Raw genomic sequence first — 21665 nt, forward strand, 5'->3', positions numbered from 1 at the left:
GTTTGCAAAGGGTTGCTGGGAGATGTAACTGTGTGAGAGGTAAACTACGGTGCCCAAAATTCTTTGAAGGAAATAATTGTGTTTTGAATGTGCTTTAAAGGTATGGTGTATACATAGCCAGACACACACATAAGTGTCCATAGCAAATGAGCTTTGAAACTGTTACAAATGGACTATTTTAGCATGGGGGGGATCTAAAGGTGAGGTAAAGGACGCCTGGATGGTTAAGTCCAGTCACAGGTGACTATGGGGTGCAGCGCTCATCTTGCTTTTCAGGCCGAGGGAGTGGGCATTTGTCCAGAGACAAAGCTTTCTGGGTCATGTAGCCAGCATGACTAAACCGCTTGGGAATCTAAAAGGCCTAGCTCAGTCAGTAGAGCATGAGACTCTTAATATCGGAGTCGTGAGCCCCACGTTGGACAAAAGGATTCCTGCATTGCCGAGGGTTGGTTCCACGTGGTTCCTCCCAACTCAACAGTTCTATGATTCTAACTCCAAAAGAGCACTTTGAATTCCAGTTATGGAATTTCACGCTACCTAAAAACCATTCAGTTCACACATAGTGACACACCCAAATCACAAGAGAGGACTATAACGCTACCCGCAAGTCATAAATATAAGCTAGAGAGCAACACATGTGAACTCCAAGAAATCTCCATACATCTCAAGCAAGAAAGCCAAGCTAGTCAGAACCCTTTGAGCTGTAAATAGCCGCTTCATAGTTTCACTGTATTGTTTTCCACCTGTTGAACTGATATAGCAGAAGGTAAAACAGAGAAGCTGCTGGATGTGGGTAACAGCTGAAATCCATCAACACTTGTACTGTAATACCCCAATATTTTACAGATGGAAATAGGAATACTCTTGTCTACTATGAGTAGGTGGGGTTAGGGGTAGAGTCTAGCTGGGTAATGTCATGGCCCAGTGGGCAATTGACCAAGGGAATATAGACTGAAGTGTGTCACAAGTCTGAAACTGGAACCAAAAGTGCATGAAGGTGCATGGTTTACCTGTTTTGTTTATATCATGTACTTGGGTACTCAGATCTGGGTGGACTACAACTCCCATCATCCACAGCCAGCTTAGTGTAATGGCCAAGGCTGATGGGAGTTGTAGTCCACCTGTACCTGGGGACCCAAGGTTCAGGAATAGTGGTATAGAGGACATTAGTCCCATTGTAAAGCTGAAGTAACCCAAGGCAAACCTTGTCATTTCCAAGGAATCAAGGTGCTTGAAGGGTGGAGTCTCCATCACCACCACTATCAATACAAGGCTCTGAAAAGAGTAGCAGTTGCAGTTAAAAGCAAGGTAAAGACTCTGAGTTCAGTAGAATTCAGACACTTCAGCCACCCGAGACTAAAAGATATCCCAAGAGTGTCAAAATCAAATTCTCCACTCAGCAAATGTCAAGATGATGAGTCTACTCTTCCATGTGACTTTTCGAGTTTCATCTTTTCTGATCCATGTCATTCATAAGTAAGCTTGTTCCTTCACTTCTCTGCATTAATCTGTAAAAATCTGGGACCACAATATGATGGCAGCAGGGCTGCTGGGTTGGGGGTGTTGCTGCCACAGAGACAACCAGCCCTGTCCAGGTAAGCAGTTGTGACCAGTATCCGAGCAGTTCCACAGTTTTGCCCCACCAGACATGTCACAAGAGCAGTCAAAGGCCACATTCACACCATACATTTAAAGTCCTACGATACCACTTTAAACAGTCATGGCTTCCCCCAAAGTGTATGTTAAGGGTACTGGGAATTGTTCGGAGAGCTCCTATTCCCCTCACAGAGCTACAGTTCCCTGTGAAGAGTGATTGATGGTTAAAGCACTCTGGGAATTGTAGCTTTGGTAAAAGTACCATGTAGACGGGGCCAAAGTACAGTGGTACCTCAGGTTAAGTACTTAATTCGTTCCAGAGGTCCATTCTTAACCTGAAACTGTTCTTAACCTGAAGCACCACTTTAGCTAATGGGGCTTCCTGCTACTGCTGCGCCGCTGGAGCACGATTTCTGTTCTCATCCTGAAGCAAAGTTCTTAACCTGAGGTATTATATCTGGGTTAGCGGAGTCTGTAACCTGAAACGTATGTAACCCGAGGTACCACTGTATACGCATTTGGATATGCTTTTTAAGGTGAGAACTTGCATCGAAAAATTCATGCAAGTGCAAAAAACTGCCTCTGTAGTTCAACAACATCTGGAGAGCTTAAGGTTCCCTACCCCTTATACAGGAATCCACAAAGATCAAATCCCTTGAGCATTCGTAGTCCAGGAAAAGATGTATAATTCATCACTGAAAAATTACAGTTTTTGATAAGGAAGGGAGCCAGCAGTAGGACCAGTGGCTGTTTTTTAACTTCTCCCTCGCCAATGCCTCGCTTGTGAACATCGTTTTCAGCGCTGTCTAATGCTGCCTTTAATTCTCTCATTTTAGGCCGAGGTGAGTTCCATCTCCCAATCTTTTAAGCTCACTTCCCAAACACCCCTCATTGATGTCCAAAACTCTCTCTCTCATGTCAAAGCAGCTGCTCCTCCCTCATTCTGCAAGCCAAAATATCCCTGTCAAGCAATGTCAATCCCTCTCCACTGGCTGTAGGCCATCCCACCCCCTTCCGCTGCCGCCCTACTACCATTCTGCAGCCCTTCTCTTTGGCTGCAAATGCTTTCAAATTGCAAATTCCACACTCCTTCTCACCTGTTTCAATAGAATACATAAGAGGCCAGCCCTTGAGGCATGCTGCTCCTGCAACCACTGGAATGTCAACCAACAAAGGGCACTGCTTCCTAGCTTCAATGTTGGTTCAGGCATTTGCGTGGAGTGTCCTGGGTGGGTGCCATAGGCTGCCTTCCATCTCAGGGAAACCTTTAAAGTCCAGTCAATTTGGAGATATAAATGGAGTTATGGAATCTTATCTGGCTTCAGGAATGAAAGGTAGAGGTTTGGTCAGCATCAATCCTTCTTTGGTCAGTATTCACCTGGTCCTGGTCTGGGCACCACAGTTAAAAAAAGATATTTATAATAATAATATTAAAATCATAATTTATAAATAAATTATTTTCGTTGGGTAGCTTCCAACAAAAATATAGCATCAAACATTAAAAGCTTCCTGAAACAGGGCTGCCTTCAGATGCCTACGAAAATTTATATAGTTGTTTAAGTCTTTGACATCTGCCAGGAGGGCATTCCCCAGAGTAGGTGTGACTACTGAGAATGCCCTCTGCCTGGTTCCCAGTAACCTCACTTCTCACAGTGAAGGAACCGCCAAAAGGCCCTCGGAGCTGGACCTCAGTGTCTGGGCTGAACGACGGGGTTGGAGACGCTCCTTCAGGTGCACAAGGCCAAAGCTGTGTAGGCCTTTCAAGGTCAACACCAACAGTTTGGATTGTGCTCAGACACATACTAAACGGCCTCAGTCCAGGGAAGTTACAGGGAAGCAGGTAGAGGGCCTTCTCGGTAGTGGCACCCGTCCTGTGGAACGCCCTCCCACCAGATGTCAAGGAGAAAAACAACTACCAGACTTTTAGAAGACATCTGAAGGCATCATCTGAATTCCTGGTGGTTAGAACATCAGCACAGCCTGCTGGTTCAGGTCAATGACTCACCCATCCTGTGGTTTCACCAAAATTCAGAAGCATTGCTGCCTCCAACTGTGGAGGGCATAGCCATCGTGGTTAATGATACTAATAATAATAATTTATTATTTATACCCCACTCATCTGGCTGGGTTTCCCCAGCCACTCTGGGCGGCTTCCAACAGAATATTAAAATACAATACAGTGGTAACTTGGGTTAAGTACTTAATTCGTTCCGTAGGTCCGTTCTTAACCTGAAGCACCATTTTAGCTAATGGGGCCTCCTGCTGCTGCTGTGCTGCCGCAGCACGATTTCTGTTCCCATCCTGAAGCAAAGTTCTTAACCTGAAGCACATTTCTGGGTTAGCGGAGTGTGTAACCTGAAGCGTATGTAACCCGAGGTACCACTGTAGTCTATTAAACATTAAAAGCTTCCCTAAACAGGGCTTCTGACACCCAAGCTACCTGCCTCACAATCATTAGAGGTTTTTAAACAGAGGCTGGTCAGCCACTGATTAGGGACGCTGTAGGAGCACATTCCCTGAAGCTGCAAGGGGGTTGGACTACATGTCCTTTGAAGTTCTTCCAACTCTGGCCCTCTTTGGATATCTGCCTGTGCACAAGGCTTAAAAGTGTGCAGAGGAACAGGACAACCCCTTCTTCCAATGCCCCTGTGCATGCATGGGCTTCTCTCAGATCTTTGTGTGTTGGGACAGGGATAGAAGGACCTATCAAAGTTGGTTCTCTCGGTTTCTCATTTTTCCAATCTTAAATTTGGTTCGCCACATTTGCGATTTAAAAAAAAAAATCCTCATGAAAATTCTTCAACCTTTGAGTGCAAATTCCTCCTAACAGACACATTTTTCTGTAGGCAGTTTTGATTAATGCACAGATTTTTGCAAGCAATTTATCCGAATACAATATGTGTCAGTACATTATTTCCCCTAATATATTGATTTTTACACACATTTTCCCCAACTATATACATTTTTGGAAACATTGCTTGGTTGGAGAACTGTGCAGCTGTTTTGGGATAAGCGCGAATTTCAATGAATGGCTGTGTTTGGGTTCCCATGCTCATTGATTATTTGATTCAGAAGGTGAAAAACTGATAAATTCAACATTAAATGCAAACTGAAGAGAATTTCTCCCCCTTCCCTAATTGTACTTTGGAACTCCCTGGCTGGTGCCCTTACTATATTGTTTTAGATACCTGCCGAACATTTTTCTGTTTACTTATGATTTAGTTACCTGTATTTGTTTCAAAGTTTTATTGATTTTATCTTTGTTTTTAACAACGACGGTGTTATGTATATTTGCTTTTAATAGGTTTATGGAATGCAGTTGGATTCTTTTTTTTTTCTCTCATCAAGCAGCATATGCTTTTTCAAGATAAATAAAAAAATAGTGTTGCGCAGATGGGAATGGTACAAAATGACTGCGCAATTGTAGTTTTGTGCAATTGTCCCATGTGCTCAATGGGACATGTACTGGCCAATGCTTCAGTTGCAATGACTTATGCAAAGTATCTCAAACGTTTAAAAAGAAAAGGGGGTGGGGAGGGAACAAGGCTTCTTTAAGAGCAACCACAGGAAAATTCTGTATGGTCATGCTCTTTCAAACTTTTCGTTTGCTTTAGCAATGTGTTTCAGCTGACATGCTATTCAGGACAGGGAACAATGCCAAACTATTCTAATGGAGCTTTAAACATTTAACTCCCTTTTTTTCCCTCTCCTTCGAAGGAATGGAAGGAAGAGAAGTTTTGAGATTGAAACGGATGATTTAAACTTAACTAGATGCATCTGGCAAATAGTTTTCAAAAATAGTTTTTAACATATCGGTTGTACCGAAGATGGCCAGAACTCTAAGTTAAAAGTGGTTTTATCTACTGATAGCATGCAGCAAGCAGCTTCTACTGGGGGGGGGAAATATCTCCCAGCTTTTTGTTCTGCTGATGCACAATAACGCAATGTTTGAGCAAATTAAATTAGTGGGAAAGAATCAGGACTTGATGCTGGCATTCATTAGCTCGAACATTCAAGGGCATTCAATATTATTTTTATTTTGCCACACTTAGCAAATGCATTGTGAAAGCCTCAGAATTGCTCCTCAGTTGCGCGTTCCTGCATTGTGGCAAGTGAGTAGGGCAAGAAATATATTTGGATGATTTTCCAAATAGTTTCAGTTGAAAGAGAAAGACTGAAAGCTCAACTGATGCTATGATTATTATAATTATTTGCCAGTCTCAGTAACTCAGAGCTTAGAATGACACAGAGGAAGGGGAGTAATAATGATCTGAGTTGTCTAAACTATGCGGATGTAAACATGCATTCAAATAGAGGATCCTTTTTTTAAAAAAAAAAGTACAGTGGTACCTCTGGCTGCGAACAGGATCCGTTCCGGAGCCCCGTTCGCATCCAGAAGCGAACGCAACCCAGGTCGCGATTCGCCACTTCTAAGCATGCGTGTGACGTCATTTTGACTGTCTGCGCATGCGCAAGCGGCAAAACCCAGAAGTAACGCGCTCCGTTACTTCCGGGTCGCGGCAGCGCGCAACCCGAAAATACCGTATTTTTTGCTCTGTAGGGCTCACTTTTTCCCTCCTAAAAAGTAAGGGAAAATGTGTGTGCGTCTTATGGAGCGAATGCAGGCTGTGTAGCTATCCCAGAAGCCAGAGCAGCAAGAGGGATTGCTGCTTTCACTGTGCAGCGATCCCTCTTGCTGTTCTGGCTTCTGAGATTCAGAATATTTTTTTTTCTTGTTTTCCTCCTCCAAAAACTAGGTGCGTCTTGTGGTCTGGTGCGTCTTATAGAACGAAAAATACGGTAGTTATGCTGAAGTTACTTCAACCCGAGGTATGATTGTGATAATAATGAAGGTTTAAAAGCAACCCTCCCTTTCTGCAAATGGGGAAATAAAGACAAGGACTTTCATTTCCCGCTGTTAAATACACTAAGTAAAGCTCTCTCTTTTTGCTTTTATCACTCCTCCCAGAACACTTCATCAGCATAAGCAGATAAAGGAAGAAAAAGAAAACTTAGTTTCTTAAACTTAGTTTCTATAATCTTTGGGAACTAGGTTGTACCACAGATGGTCTGCAACTTATCGGTATATAAAAACCATGCCCAGGACGGAAAGTTTTCCAAGGTCCGTAGCAGAAGAGCAAAGAGGCAGATAGTGGGGGCACTGAGCAACTGTTGTTGTCAGAGAGACTTCCCCCTCCCCCCCCTCCTCCCCCCACACCATTTTTTTGGCTGCTTCCCCGCATCCAATGAGTGGCCTCGGTCTCCCGGAGGCCAGACAATGGTTGCTTTGGAGAAGGAGGGAAGCCTTAGAACACCATGTAGATTTAGGCCTGGATAGGAGGGCATTGTGCTGAGGCCATGCCCATTACTCATCCGCTGGCAACGGCCTCCCTTCCTTTTGTCTGGGAAGACGGTAAACTTTCAATGCCATCCGAAAACAGAAGGCCTTTCAGAGAGTGCGAGAACTCTGCCATCGCCATCATGTGAAAATATTGTAAACAATTTCCCAGCTCGCCTGCCCAGTCCCCCCCCCCCCCCAGCTATCCGAGAAGCTGGAAAGCACAGAGCAAAAGAAAAGCAGGGAGTAGCAAGAGGAGGGAACTCTTGGGATATATATATATATATATATATATATATATATATATATGGCTGAATAGGCTATTAGGTTTACTGCTTACCACTGTTTCAGTGCTGATGAACAAAGAGGGGTAGATTTATTTCTTTAAAGGCTGGGCTTGTCACATCTCAAAGGCTCAGGGTAGATTTTTTTAAAAAAATGTGGCAATAAACAGGTTGTGTAAAATAGTGAACATAGGATTGCATCCAGCTCTACTGGATTGGGCCAAGAGATCATGTAAACCAGGCTTTCCAAAACTTGGGTCTCCTGCTGCTTTTGGACTACAATTCCCAACATCCCTGACCACTGGGTCCTGCTAGCTAGGGATGATGGGAGTTGGAGTCTGAAAACAGCTGGAGACCTAACTTTGGGGAACCCTGATCTAAAACTCAGTCACACCATACATTTAAAGCACTATTATTTCACTTAACAGAGTCACGGCTTCCCCAAAAGGATTCTGGGAGATGTAGCTGGAAAATGTTAGGAAACCCCCTACTCCCACAATGGAGCTACAATTCCCAGGTTGAGGATCCCTGCTGTAATAAACATAGACAGCTGAGTCCTTGCTGGCTGTCCCACAATGACTTAATCATCATTTATTGCCTTTTCACCCAAGCCTGATGATCATTTCTCCCAAGAAACTAAATTTATTAGGTGGCATTGAGCACATCGTTATAATTCATTTTCAATTAGGCTTTTATTAATTGGGAATATTAATGTCTTTTTTGCTGCTTTGTTATTGGCCCAACTGATGAATTGACGATTTGAAGCTCCTAACAAAGATTTTATTATTATTAATCATTCAGCACAGTGTTGTGACCTATAGTGTAGCCTGATTCAAACATGCCAGTTATCATCAAGGGGGCAGAAGATGAGTACTTTATTTTTAAGAAACAATGAGACATTTTCTGGAGTCTGCATTACACGAGGGGTTCCCCCCCCCCATCCGCCTTGATCCTTCCTTTTTAAAACCAATTTTTTTAAAAAGAAAGACGTTACAATAAATTATAAGTTACACGTAAAAACTTCTGCTAAAATTAAAAGCAACAAAATGGTTCAGGCATATGGAGGTTTATGAGGGGAGAGGGTGAAAAATGATCCCTATACTATGAATAAATCCATTCCATTTTTTAATGGTTTTACAAATTATGGCAAAGATCCACAAGCTTCTTAAGCCAAGAAACGTGCGGCTAAAGTGTCTTGTTCCATTAGAATCCACAGGGATAAAGCCAATTAAGTAGAAATTAATTGCCTTAAATGATTTGTGGACTAGAGTCCTGAAAGTACTGTTTTTAGAGCATAAAAAATTATCTTTCACAATTCTTTAGATGATAGATAGATAGATGATAGATAGATAGATAGATAGATAGATAGATAGATGATAGATAGATAGATAGATAGATAGATAGATAGATGATAGATAGATAGATAGATAGATAGATAGATAGATAGATGATAGATAGATAGATAGATAGATAGATAGATAGATAGATAGATAGATAGATGATAGCTAGAGATAGATAGATAGATAGATAGATAGATAGATAGATAGATAGATAGATGATATAGATGATAGATGATAGATAGATAGATAGATAGATGATAGATAGATAGATGATAGATTAGATAGATAGATAGATAGATGATAGATAGATAGATAGATAGATAGATAGATAGATAGATAGATAGAGATAGATGATATAGATAGATATAGATAGATAGATAGATAGATAGATAGATAGATAGATAGATGATAGATAGATAGATAGATAGATAGATAGATAGATAGATAGATAGATAGATGATAGATAGATAGAGATAGATAGATGATAGATAGATGATATAGATGATAGATAGATAGATAGATGATAGATAGATAGATATGGACAGAGTTGAACATGGGTGGCGCTGTGGTCAAAACCACTGAGCCTCTTGGGCTTGCTGATCGTAAGATCAACTGTTTGAATCCGCTCAACAGTGGTGAGCTCCTGTTGCTCTGCCCTGGTTTCAGCCAACCTAGCAGTTTGAAAGCACACCAGTGCAAGTAGATAACTAGGTACCACTGCAGTGGGAAGGTAAATGGTGTTTCCATGCTCTCTGGCACTCGTCACTGTGTCCCATTGTGCCAGAAGTGGTTTAGTCATGCTGGCCGTATGACCCGGAAAGTTGGCTCCCTCGGCCTGAAGTGAGATGAGCGTCGCAACCCCATAGTCACCTTTGATTGGGCTTAACCATCCAGGGGTCCTTTACCTTTAACCTTATGGACAGAGTGAAAAGCAAAATAGCTTAGATGGCACAATTTATCAACTGATACTAAATACCGCCGAGGTCGCTAAGCTTTTTGGACCAGTTGGCACATTTCAAATTTAGAGCACGTGCTCGGGCAATGTCACAAAATTCATAAAATGGCTACCATGGAGGGGGAGTGTCATAAAACAAAATGGCTGCCATGGGAAGTGTGGCATAACACAAATTTAGAGAAACAACCTCCTCTGGCAACCGTATGCCATGGAAAGTCAGCTAGTTCCTCCTGGTCATGATTATGGAGATCGTGCGCACTCCCACAAACACGTTATCCACTTTATCTGCACCATGCATAATTTTAGAAACCTCAACAATGTTCTCTCATTAGCCCCAAATTTGAGGATCTCTCCTCATGGGGGAGTTGCTCCAACTCCTTCATCGTTTTGCTTGCCCTTTCTGCACCTTTCCCTGCACTGCAATCTCCGTCTTGAGGTGCAGTGAGTTCTATGAGCCTTTTTGAGAGTTTGTAGAGCAGGTGAGCATTCAAATATGTGACCCCCCCCCCCACCAACTGCAGTATGAAGAAATACAGCCCATTCTATCACCTGAAAGCATGCTAAGTGAAGTTCTCTATTGTAATGTTTCTATCATCTATCTATCTATCTATCTATCTATCCATCTATCTATCATCTATCTATCTATCTATCATCTATCTATCTATCATATCTATCATCTATCTATCTATCATCATCTATCCATCCATCCATCTATCTATGCCTTGCAACTTTCCTTTGTGGGCCAGAGAATGAAATTATCATCCCTTTGGAGTTTGTCCTGTGACAAGTATTACCTAACATCCAAACTCGGTCCTCACACCCCATGGTTTATGAGGTGATGAGAAAACAAAACACAGCTCCCTTCTTGTCGGTAGGACATCTCCACTCAGCCAGCAGGGGTTGGGGGAAGGGAAATGTTGAACACATGGAGGAACTCCAGTTTCTACAGACAGCTGGAGGCCAGGGGTGGGCAGTGGAAAATATTCTTTACAAACTTTCGGTGCTCAGTACAGTGCTCAGTACATCACAAGTACCACCAAAGCCAACAACAAAAACTCCTTTGCATTCAGTGACCTACGTCTGGGATGTTTTCTGCTCCATAGGATGCTGCAGGAAGAATTTAAACAAGATATAATGAACCAAAACAAAGAACTTGCAAATATTTGTTTTCTCAGACACCGGAAATTCATCCTTTACTACATATGGAAGCATTTAAAAAAATATTCTCATGCAAACCTCTCTCTCTTTCTCCCTGTCCCCCACCACCGCCAACATATATATTTTAAAAACATATGTCTCAGGGTAGAACTATACATCACCAAATTCCTTCCAGCAGTTCTCAACCTGTAGGTCCCAAGATGTTGTTGGACTACAACTCCCATCATCCCTGAGCTCTGGCCTTGCTAGCTAGGGGTGATGGGAGTTGTAGTTCAACAACATCTGGGGACCCACAGGTTGAGAAAGGCTGCTCTACACCCTGGCTCTGGTATAAAATAAATAAAAAATAAATCCCCCATCTCTTTTCCCTACTGCAGGTTAAAGCAACTTGGAAAATTAGAGGGGGGAGTTGCAGTGGGGAGTGGCATTTTGGTGTGTATGGAGACCCTGAGATGCCCAGATGACAAAACTCCCCTTTAAGTCTCCCTGATGTGGTCTAAAGGAAAACAGAGCAATATGTTTGGCACCAGCTTGGTTGCCAGAAGGTTGGAGTTGCCAGAGGAGGCATCCAACCGTCATAAGAACTCCCCTCTAGATTTGTGTAGGGTTTCCTCCGTAGCCTTTTCTTCTCCCAAAGATATCGTGCAAGGCAGTGGAGGTTTATTATCAGTTTTCATTCCCCCAAATGGGCTACCTTCCCAGGTCAATGAGCCCCATCTGCCCCTCACTTCCTTCTATAACACATGCAGAAACTGCCTTCTTGACCATTGGACCCAATATTAGTCTTCTCTGCTCATCCCACCGGAAGCTATCTTTGCATGCAGGAGAAGTACCTAATTCACTGAGGGCTTGAGACTCAAGGTACTACCCCTCTCCTAGCACCCTATAAACCCCAAACTCTGCTTAGGGATTTACACACACACATTTCAACACATCTAAAAACAACCATATACCCTCATGGCTAATCATGGCAAGGTTGTCCTGATCAGTATGTTTCAGACATCAAAAGCATACCCTCCAACATTTCTCCAGTGAAAATGGAGACGTCCCATTCCATAATGACAATTTTTCTATTTATACCCCACACATCTTATTGGGTTGCCCCAGCACTCTGGGCAGCTTCCAACCTATAGGTAAAGGTAAAGGTACCCCTGACCATTAGGTCCAGTCATGACCGACTCTGGGGTTGCGGCGCTCATCTCGCTTTATTGGCCAAGGGAACCAGTGTACAGCTTCCGGGTCATGTGGCCAGCATGACTAAGCCGCTTCTGGCGAACCAGAGCAGCACACGGAAACGCTGTTTACCTTCCCGCCGGAGCGGTACCTATTTATCTACTTGCACTTTGATGTGCTTTTGAACTGCTAGGTTGGCAGGAGCTGGGACCGAGCAACAGGAGCTCACCCCATTGCGGGGATTCAAACCACCGACCTTCTGATCAGCAAGTCCTAGGCTCTGTTGTTTAACCCACAGCGATACCCATATATAACATATATAAAAAGCATAATAAACAAATATAAAAGCATATATAAAAGCATAATAAAAGATTAAACATAAAAAACTTCCCTATACAGGATTACCTTCAGACAGCTCGGGGGTTGCATAAGTCCATACTAGGGGTTGGCAAGGGTTACCCTGCCTGGGTCGGTTCACTCCAGCGGAGATCCCTCCATGGGCCAGATCATGCGCACCCGTGATTTCTGGCGTAGGCGTCTGCGCAGACACAATTCCCGGCATCTGCGTCTGTGCAGATGCAATTTCTGGTGTATGCGCATGTGCAGATGCGATTTCTAGCACCGTGGAAGCGAGTTGCTGTGCCGGTTTAGCGCAGTGCGCGGGGACTCGCCAAGTGGGCGGCAAGGTTCAGGAGCGGCTCATGGGCCAGTTAAACGACCCCCATGGACTGCTTGTGGCCCATGGGCCCTAGGTTGCTGACCCCTGCTCCATACCTCCAACAGTTATTCGATGAAAATAGGGACATCCTACCATACCCTGCAACATTGCTCCAAATAAAATAGGGATCAAATCAGAAAACAGGACGGCTTCTCTAAATCAGGGATGTCCCTGGAAAATAGGGACACTTGGAGGGTCTGCAAAAGCTGGGAGCTGGACTAGGGTCCAACTCTACAATTCAGGTTGCTTTACAAAGGAAGGTGACTTTATAATTTTTAAAAAGCGCAGCACTGGCTCCCTTCCTTGCTTGGGGCAAGATATGCAGGGATGAGTTCTGAACAAAACAATGGAAACACAAAAAAATGAGGCCCCCAACCGTACACAAAATTTGACTTCTTTTATACCACAGTCCTCTGCACAGTTAAAACAAAGCAAAGAACTGCATTCTGAGTTCCACTGATTTCAACGTATCACTAGCAACTCTTGTTAACTTTGGCTTAACGATGAGGAAATTTCTAAGAGAAGATGGAGTTTGTCAGTGACACTCTCCAGCATCTGTCTCATTATACATTTTTATTATTTTCTCCAAGGCCTTTAAAATAAAATCCCATCAACACAGTGCTATTCACAGCTAAGAACAGGAGGGTTTTAAGGCAATTTGCTTATTTGACTCCCCCCCCCTCCCTTGTTTGGCTCCCCTTGAGGCTAAGGAAGGTTAAAATATATTCTCATCACTTTTTTTCCCCTTTTCACAGTATGCAACAGGACACAATTTGCAAGGCAGAATCATGCACATGCATTTCCTCCAATATGAGACTGTCAGATAACTCAGATCGTCACCAGAAATGTGCGCACATTGGAAATGCTTTCACACATGCAAACGCACACACTGTTGCACATTCGGGCTCCCTCTGGGATGGTGCTGGTGACCACATGCGAGTGTCCAATTATTTCCCCAGGAAGGCTGGCTTGTCTCCTTCCCTGCTGATGGAGAAAACCATTTAGAAATATGGAACTTTAGGCTGTCATTCTGTGCTATAATTTCAATGGCAACAAGAACATGATGTAAGGTGGAAGAGTTTAAGTTACATTCAGGACAGAATTAAGTGTGCATGTCTGTTTTTCAAATGTCCTTTTTAATTAGCATTGATGATTATTTGTGCTCCTGTGGGTATCAGGGTGTTTATATGAGATTCTGTTTTCCATACTGTTTGTGGTAGCCAAAGAGTTCAGGCAGACATATTGTTTTGTTTCTGACTGGTGCATGCCCTGTAGCTTCCGGCTGAAATTTTTCATACCACAAAGCATTCAAGGGCAGGGTAGGGGGGTTCCTGCTTTTGTTGTGCTATAGCACAAGAGTGGTCCTTCAGGCAGCAAACAATAAAGTGGTAACACTGAGGGAGCATTGTGGAACAACTAATAAAGTAGAATAATGTGTGGACCATCCAGTGTAAATCCATCGTGAATGCACTGTTATTGTATCAATGACATGTTGCAGAATACACCCACCTGCTCCCCCACCCCCTCAAAAAATAAACCATGCAGTCTGGAGGGGCCATAGATCTGGGTTGGGGAGTTTCACAAAAAGCAAAAGCTCAGGAATTTGAATGAAATATTGTCCTGTATTATAGAGTTTCACATAGTGATGTGTAACACTGAGGTATTGAAGCCAAGGTTTTATATAACATACTATGTTATTTAACAGATGGCATTCTCATAAAGCTTGGACACACACACAAAAATCTAAAAGAAGTTAAAGTGTGCAATGGAAAGGGAGGAGAGATTTTAAGATGGCTGCCAGACTCAAACCACAGTGGATGTCAAGTAGGGACCTAGTCAACATTCTGCTACCCAGCTCCAACCAAAGAAGAAAACTGCCGAGATTCTAACCAAGGAAGGCTCCATATACCAAAAGACCAGAAGGGTTCAGCCCTTGGAAAATGTTCCAGGTCAGACCTGCTGGCTGAGGTGCAAACTTCATTTCTCTTCAGTCGGGTCCATACATTATGTATAGGAATCAAATCCTTATTGTGGTGTCATCTAACCCTTTGGAATAATCTCTACAGTGGTACAGTACCATGGTTCTCAAACACCTTGGTTTCCAACGCCAAAAACCCGGAAGTAAGTGCTCCAGTTTTCAAACGTTTTTCAGAAGCCGAACGTCTGATGTGGCTGTCAGCTATTGTTTCCGGGGCGCCTGCACCAATCAGAAGCTGTGCCTTGGTTTTTGAACATTTTGGAAGTCAAATGGTCTTCTGGAACAGATTAAGTTTGGCGCTTTTGTTTTTGCTATTTATTTTGCTTTTTTGTTTTTGAGGCTTTTTCGGTTAGTTGGTTTTTGTGACTGTGTGGAACCCAGTTCAGCTGCTGATTGATTGATTGGTTGATTGTGCGACTGCGGAAATGGATAAAAGCCCCCCATCCAAATAATGACTATCAGTGCAGGTAAAAAAATAATAATAATTTTAATCATCTACAATACAGTCTTATTTATTTTATAGTACAGTACATTGATTATTGCTTTATTGCTTATTCCTCCTCGGGAAAAGCCCCCAAGAGCCGCACACACGCTCCATGCGGCTCTTTAAAAGGACCGCTGACAGAGCCTCCCGCCTGCATTCGCTCCATAAGACACACACACATTTCCCCTTACTTTTTAGGAGGGGAAAAGTGCATCTTATAGAGCGAAAAATACGGTACTCCCAGGATGAGAATAATCAGTGCAGGCAATGTGAGATTTAAGGAGCTGATTTAAGAAGCAAGACAGCGGCTAATCCACTGGGTTCTTCTGCCGATGTCAAATTAGAGATAAAATTAAAAGTGGCAATATCCAAAATCAAACCAGCAAGCATTGTGGTACCCGTCTGACCTCCCCTCTCTCCTGCTCCCTGAGGGAAAAAATGGGACCAAGGCTGAAAAGTCTATGGGCATTCAGCGGTTTATCCCTATTTATCCCTCTTTAAATCACTTAATCCTATAAGGAACTTGTGCAGTCTTCTTCCAGTTTAGATTTTCAACACTCTTAAGGAAAGGGGTTATAATTAGAAGCAATGTAATTTATCAGACAACACAGCCATCCATTCTAATTGGAAAAGTCCCGTTGGCATAACTGTGTGCTGCCACAATCTATGCTTCATCCTCTAGAAATATGAGCTCCCAGCTGAAACGTTTCTTTCAGTTCTGGCTCTGGCAGTGGCAATTTTCAGTCTGGGATTCCATGCCCTTCTTCCTGTCATTATCAGGGCCGTATGCGAGGGACCCATTTCCAGATGAAGCTGGCGAATGCTCTTGGCTGCTCGGATGGAAGCAGCCAGCTAGTTTATACAGGTCTTCCATTCTGAAATATGCAGTTCATTGGCCAAATAGGATTGATAAGAATCAATGGCCTGTTTCTCAGTTAATAAACAGCATGCAAAGAGGAGGAGGTTCTGCCAGCGTATCTTGTTTATGAGAGAGAGAGAGAAATGTTTGGCGTCATATGTGAAATCGGAAATGAGCTCATCCTTTGATTGTTTTCACATCAAGGAATTAGCTCTTGTTGTTGAGGGACTGGGCAGGGGAGCTTGTCTTCAAAAGTCCTTGGTATGATGGAGTGATTTGATTATATAATATGTAGGGTGAATGTAAAAAGTGCTTTCATTTTCACAATAAAACCGATTGTGATTCCAAATCTGAACAAACTGTTGGGAAGAAAAGTTTCCCTTGCTTGGTTTCAACATTTTTGGAAAGAAACCCTAAATGATTAACAGAGGCCCTGTATCATTGACCACACAGCAGTACTTTCGGATTCATTTGCTATCCTGAAGGGCACATCTGTAGGGTAGAAAGTGGAACTTTCCACAAATCGTTCTGAACCATGCTTCCCTCTGAAAAGAATTCCCACTAGTGATAGTGAAACCCATCAGAAATGGCTCAGGAACTAATGCCTCAGAATCCCCTTAGCCACTCCTGAGTGAATTCTGGACTAGCCTTCTAGAGTATCAGTTTCCTTTCTAACTTTTGCCCAAACCTACAAATTTATTAGAAGAATTGTGAGGGGTGGGGCGAGACAGAAGCAGCCAAGGGAGCTGTTTCTAAAATTTCTCTGTTATGCTTGTATTTATGTCATTTCTAGACTGCACCATTCCTAGGAGCACAGAATGGTTCACCACAAGGAATCTGGAACATAAAACAAAATATTGTATATTTGGAGTAAATTTGAAGAAGAATTTCCTAATGGTACAAGCTGTTCCACAGAGCAACAGCAAATGTTGTCTTGGAAGATGGTGCACTATTACAATGCAGTTCTCGTGAATTTCCTGCTATCTCCATGCATTCACCTTATTTCCTGCATTGGCAGGATTTGGCCTAGATCAGGGTTTCCCAAGCTTGGGCCTCCAGCTGTTTTGGACTACAATTCCCATCATCCCTGACCACCATCATTCCTTCTCTGTGTGTTCCTCCACCCTTGGCCGAAACAATCTCTAAATGCATACAGACTCTACAAATCATATATACAGGAGACGGTACAGTTGACTGAGTGAACAGCAGAATGATCCTGTTCTCTCTATATGCATTCACCATATGCATGATGTTTAAATGAACAAGACTTGTAATGATGACCACTACATACCCTTCAACATTTATCTGATGAAAATAGAGAAGTCCTATTCAATAATGATGTGGGTGGCACTGTGGGTTAAACCACAGAGCGTAGGACTTGCCGATCAGAAGGTCGGCTGTTCGAATCCCCGCAACGGGGTGAGCTCCCGTTGCTTGGTCCCTGCTCCAGCCAACCTAGCATTTCGAAAGCACGTCAAAGTGCAAGTAGATAAATAGGTACCGCTCTGGCGGGAAGGTAAACGGCATTTCCGTGCGCTGCTCTGGTTCACCAGAAGCAGCTTGGTCATGCTGGCCACATGACCCGGAAGCTGTATGCCGGCTCCCTCGGCCAATAAAGCAAGATAAGCGCCGCAACCCCAAAGTCGGCCACGACTGGACCTAATGGTCAGGGGTCCCTTTATCTTTTTATTCAGTAATTATTATTATTATTATTATTATTATTATTATTATTATTATTATTATTATTTCCACCCATCTTGGCTTCCAACATATATAAAAACATAATAAAATGTTAAACATTTAAAAACTTCCCTATACAGGTCTGCCTTCAGATGTCTTCTAGCGGTTGTATAGTTACTTATCTCCGTGGCTTGGGGAGTCACATAACTCCATACCCTCCAACATTTCTCCAATGAAAATAGAAACCTCCTAAGGAAAATCAGAACATTCGTGGAGCAAATAAAAAACCAGGATGGCTTCCATAAATCCAGGACTGTCCCTGGAAAATAGGGGCACTTGGAGAGTCTGTCACCAATATTCTGGAACACTCTGGGAGTGGAAAGGCTAGACACTATTCTTATCGTATTCACATAAGAAAACAGGAATAAAGGCTTTTCCTGACTCCTCGACCTCATAATATTTCTCACAGGCCCATTTCTTATTACAGCAGAAAAGCGATTGCCACCAAAACAATTAAGTGTGGGTTCTTCTCCAAGTTTCCATGTGACCGAGACACATTTAATCACACCAGCAAAGTATTGCATTACTGGTACTGGATAGCACTAAGGTTATGTAAACATAGTGCTAAGGATAAAATCTAGGTGTTCTGGGTTTTTCTGGAAGAAAAATCATCTGGAAAGGTTCTTAATGCAAGTGAAAGCAAGGAATAACAAGCTTAGGAGACATTTTTCTGCTGTCTTTGGACTATTCATGCACATACATTTTGATGTGGTGTCTTTAATGTGGCCCAGTTCTCCTGTGGTGAGCGCAGCAAATCAGTTTCACGTGGGGAGGCATCTGAATCGACCCCCGTATGAAAATGACAGAACGTATACCCAGAAAATAAGTTCGAAAAGTTGCTTATGCATCTTACAAGAATGAACATCTGTAGCCATGCATATCCTGCACTATTTGAATATCGGCAAGCAGTGTAGCTCAGTGATTCGAGTGTTGGACTAGCGACCCAGGTTCAGAATAAAATTAAAGGTCAAGGCAGGCTTACCTAAACTCCAACTTTAGCAGGAGTCATAAGCAGTACAAGAGAATTGATTCTGCCACGCTAAGAGAATGACTTCTCACAAGCGCCCCCTCCCTCATGGTGATAAAAATCATTTCTGGTCCTGCTTAATGGTAGGCCTGGGAGAAGCTCCCAGCTCTCCATAGATTAGTGAAACTGCACACCTAAATAATATGCACATTAAGAAAACACCAGATTGCTTTCGTCCTATGGACTGATATGTCGAGATTTCAGGCGCTGTGGCATATTCGAAGTTTCCTCTCTCACTCGCATTCTATGGAGTTCCTATAAACTGCTTTCCTTCCTTTTTGACAGCCAGTCTAAACCCAGGAACTGGCCGGTCCGGATGGCTGTGTTTGTATTGCCCAGAGGCTCCCCACCCTGGCAAACTGCCACTCACTCTCCTGAGGAACTTTGCCTCACCCCGCCTGTAGAGAAACACCGAGCTTTCCCTCGTCCGAATTGTTTGCTCTTTGATTTCCTATCTGATGCTGCGTCAGCACTCAGCTACACAACCAAACAATATTTCCAAAATGTTTCTGAAAAATTCGCTCTCCACACCACCCCATCACAACCCAAAAGTGTGTCACGAGGCCCCAATGTCTGTCATAAGTTTAGTCGGAGCTTTATTAGCCCCTTGACAGCGGCTTCCCTCTTTCAATGTTATAAACGACAGAGCTGGCTTTCAAATGGGTCATGTGTGTTTTTCTTCTTTTTCTTTGGGGGGGGGGGGTTTACAATAAACCCAGAAGCTGGTTAACTGAGGTATTAAATTAACAGTTCAGAAAACTGGACAACAGAATAGGCTGCCACGGTTTGCTTTCCTCCAAGGACCAGAGGGAGGAAAATCCCTGCTTGCCACTACTGCAGGGATAACTAATATGGGGCCTTCCAGGTAGCCTTTTTTGTTCTTACTGCAGCTCCCATCAGTCCCAGGTAACATGGGCTATAGTCATGGATTCTGGCAGCTGAAGTCCATAACCTACTGTTCCGTTTCTAAATCATCCCACTTAGATCCATTACTCATTATATACCCACCACCAACCACCCCACTCACTGAATATATGAAGGGTCATTTAAATATCTTATGAAATTGCTTTTCAAAAAATGAAAGTGGATTACAGAGAAGTTTCAGGATACCAGAATTAGAATCTTTTCCCAATTTAGGAATAAATAATTGGCTTAAGGCAAAGGGACTCCTGACCATTAGGTCCAGTCGTGGCTAACTCTGGGGTTGCGGGGCTCATCTCGCTTTATTGGCCAAGGGAGCCAGTGTACAGTTTCCGGGTCATGTGGCCAGCATGACTAAGCCACTTCTGGCGAACCAGAGCAGTGTACGGAAACGTCGTTTACCTTCCCGCCAGAGCGGTACCTATTTATCTACTTGCACTTTGACGTGCTTTCAAACTGCTAGGTTGGCAGGAGCAGGGACCGAGCAACGGGAGCTCACACCGTCGCGGGGATTCAAACCGCTGACCTTCTGATCGGCAAGCCCTAGGCTCTGTGGTTTAACCCACAGCACCACCCGTGTCCCAAAATAATAATAATAAATAATAATAATAAAATAATTGGCTAAGGAGCCATTAAAAAGGGGGGGAGTAGGAAACATAACCACATGCAAGCCTGGACTGAACCAATAAATAGTAACTAAGAAGACCATAATACTGGCAGTGGGCAATTGACTGCCAACAAGGCCCATATTTTAAAAACAATGAGTCTTGTGGTGTCTTTGCCACCAGTTGTTGCCTAAAACTGGTAATGCAAATGAACCCGCTATCTTGAAATCTGAAGGTTTGCTTTTTTCCTTTTATAGCAGTGATCAAACAGGGCTGCCAAGATTGCATTTACATTTATATTAATGAATTGTTCTCTGTGTTTGCAGTCATTCTTAGAAAGCCCCGCAAGTGACAGCTGCCAGAAATACGAGACTATACCAACCCCATTGTATTCCTAGCAAGCTCTCTGCATGGTATCACACCTTTCAACACCTGCAACCACACTTAAGGTTTTATCTCAGTAAGAAAACAGGCAAAGCGCAGTTAACAACTTTTCCTGACGGTGACACTGGGCAGTTGTACTTGAGCTGTTAAGTCTAGAGAGCTGTAGAGGCAAACGGCCTGTTTCCAAAATGTCTCCCAGGAAAATTAAGCCAGAATCTGGTACAAAATTATTTCACCTGTCTTTCCATGCTCAGTCTGTGTTTTAGAATACTGTTGCCATGCTAGCCCTGGCAACTGGACCATCTTTTGTAGGTAGCAGCAATCAGACACATTGGCTGTGTTCACATGTACTGCTAAACCATAGTTTAGCATTACGACAGTTACTGCAGCTAACACACTCCCTTCTCCTTTTCCAACATGGTCACAAGGAAGAGTTTGGAAGCTTCACTTACCCATAAATGTTTTTTGTTAACCTTAACTATGGTCTGTTGAAACAAGCCAGGTTTGTAAGCGGACTTGTTTCAAAAAACAATAGTTAACAATAACCAAAAATTGGCCAGGCTCAGACATAACAACAAATTGTGGTTAATTTAAAACTGAAGAGAAATCTTCCCAACTCTCAGATTTCCATGCTGGGGGGAGGGCTGGAGAGGGAGAAGGGCAGGAGTCGAAGGCTCACTTCAGTTCATCCTCTCAATGCTAAACCATAACAGCAAGTGTTCCAGAACACAACCAACCTTGAAAATTCACAGTTCTCTGAATATTGCAATGCAGTTCTATAGCCAATCATATGTACAAAAATGTATATGCTAGGGTTGCTATATTTCAAAAATAAACAACCAGGACACCCTGAAAGTTCTTATGCTTTTTTAAAAAACAACACTAAAAATTTTTTTAAATTGACTTAATATATTCATATTCCACTTTTCTTCCAAATTGACATTCAAAGTGGCTTACAACATATTTTGAAGTTGCAGAAAAATACATTTATTAGTGAACATGTATGTAGTATATTAGGAGGAAATGCTCTGCAAAAATGAAGCAGATTCATAGAATTGTAGACACCACAGGATTCATCTAGTCCAACCCCCTGAAATGCAGGACT

The 21665-nt window shown here is 42.9% G+C and overlaps 1 long non-coding RNA gene across 2 annotated transcripts in view; it reads right to left on the reverse strand.

Moving 5' to 3' along the window:
* Positions 1-21665, reverse strand: part of LOC310842175 — a 71395-nt gene that overhangs the window by 43479 nt on the left and 6251 nt on the right. The window lies entirely within an intron of this gene.

Source organism: Podarcis gaigeae (assembly GCF_964106915.1).
Source record: "Podarcis gaigeae genome assembly, chromosome: 3".
Taxonomy (NCBI): Eukaryota; Metazoa; Chordata; class Lepidosauria; order Squamata; family Lacertidae; genus Podarcis; species Podarcis gaigeae.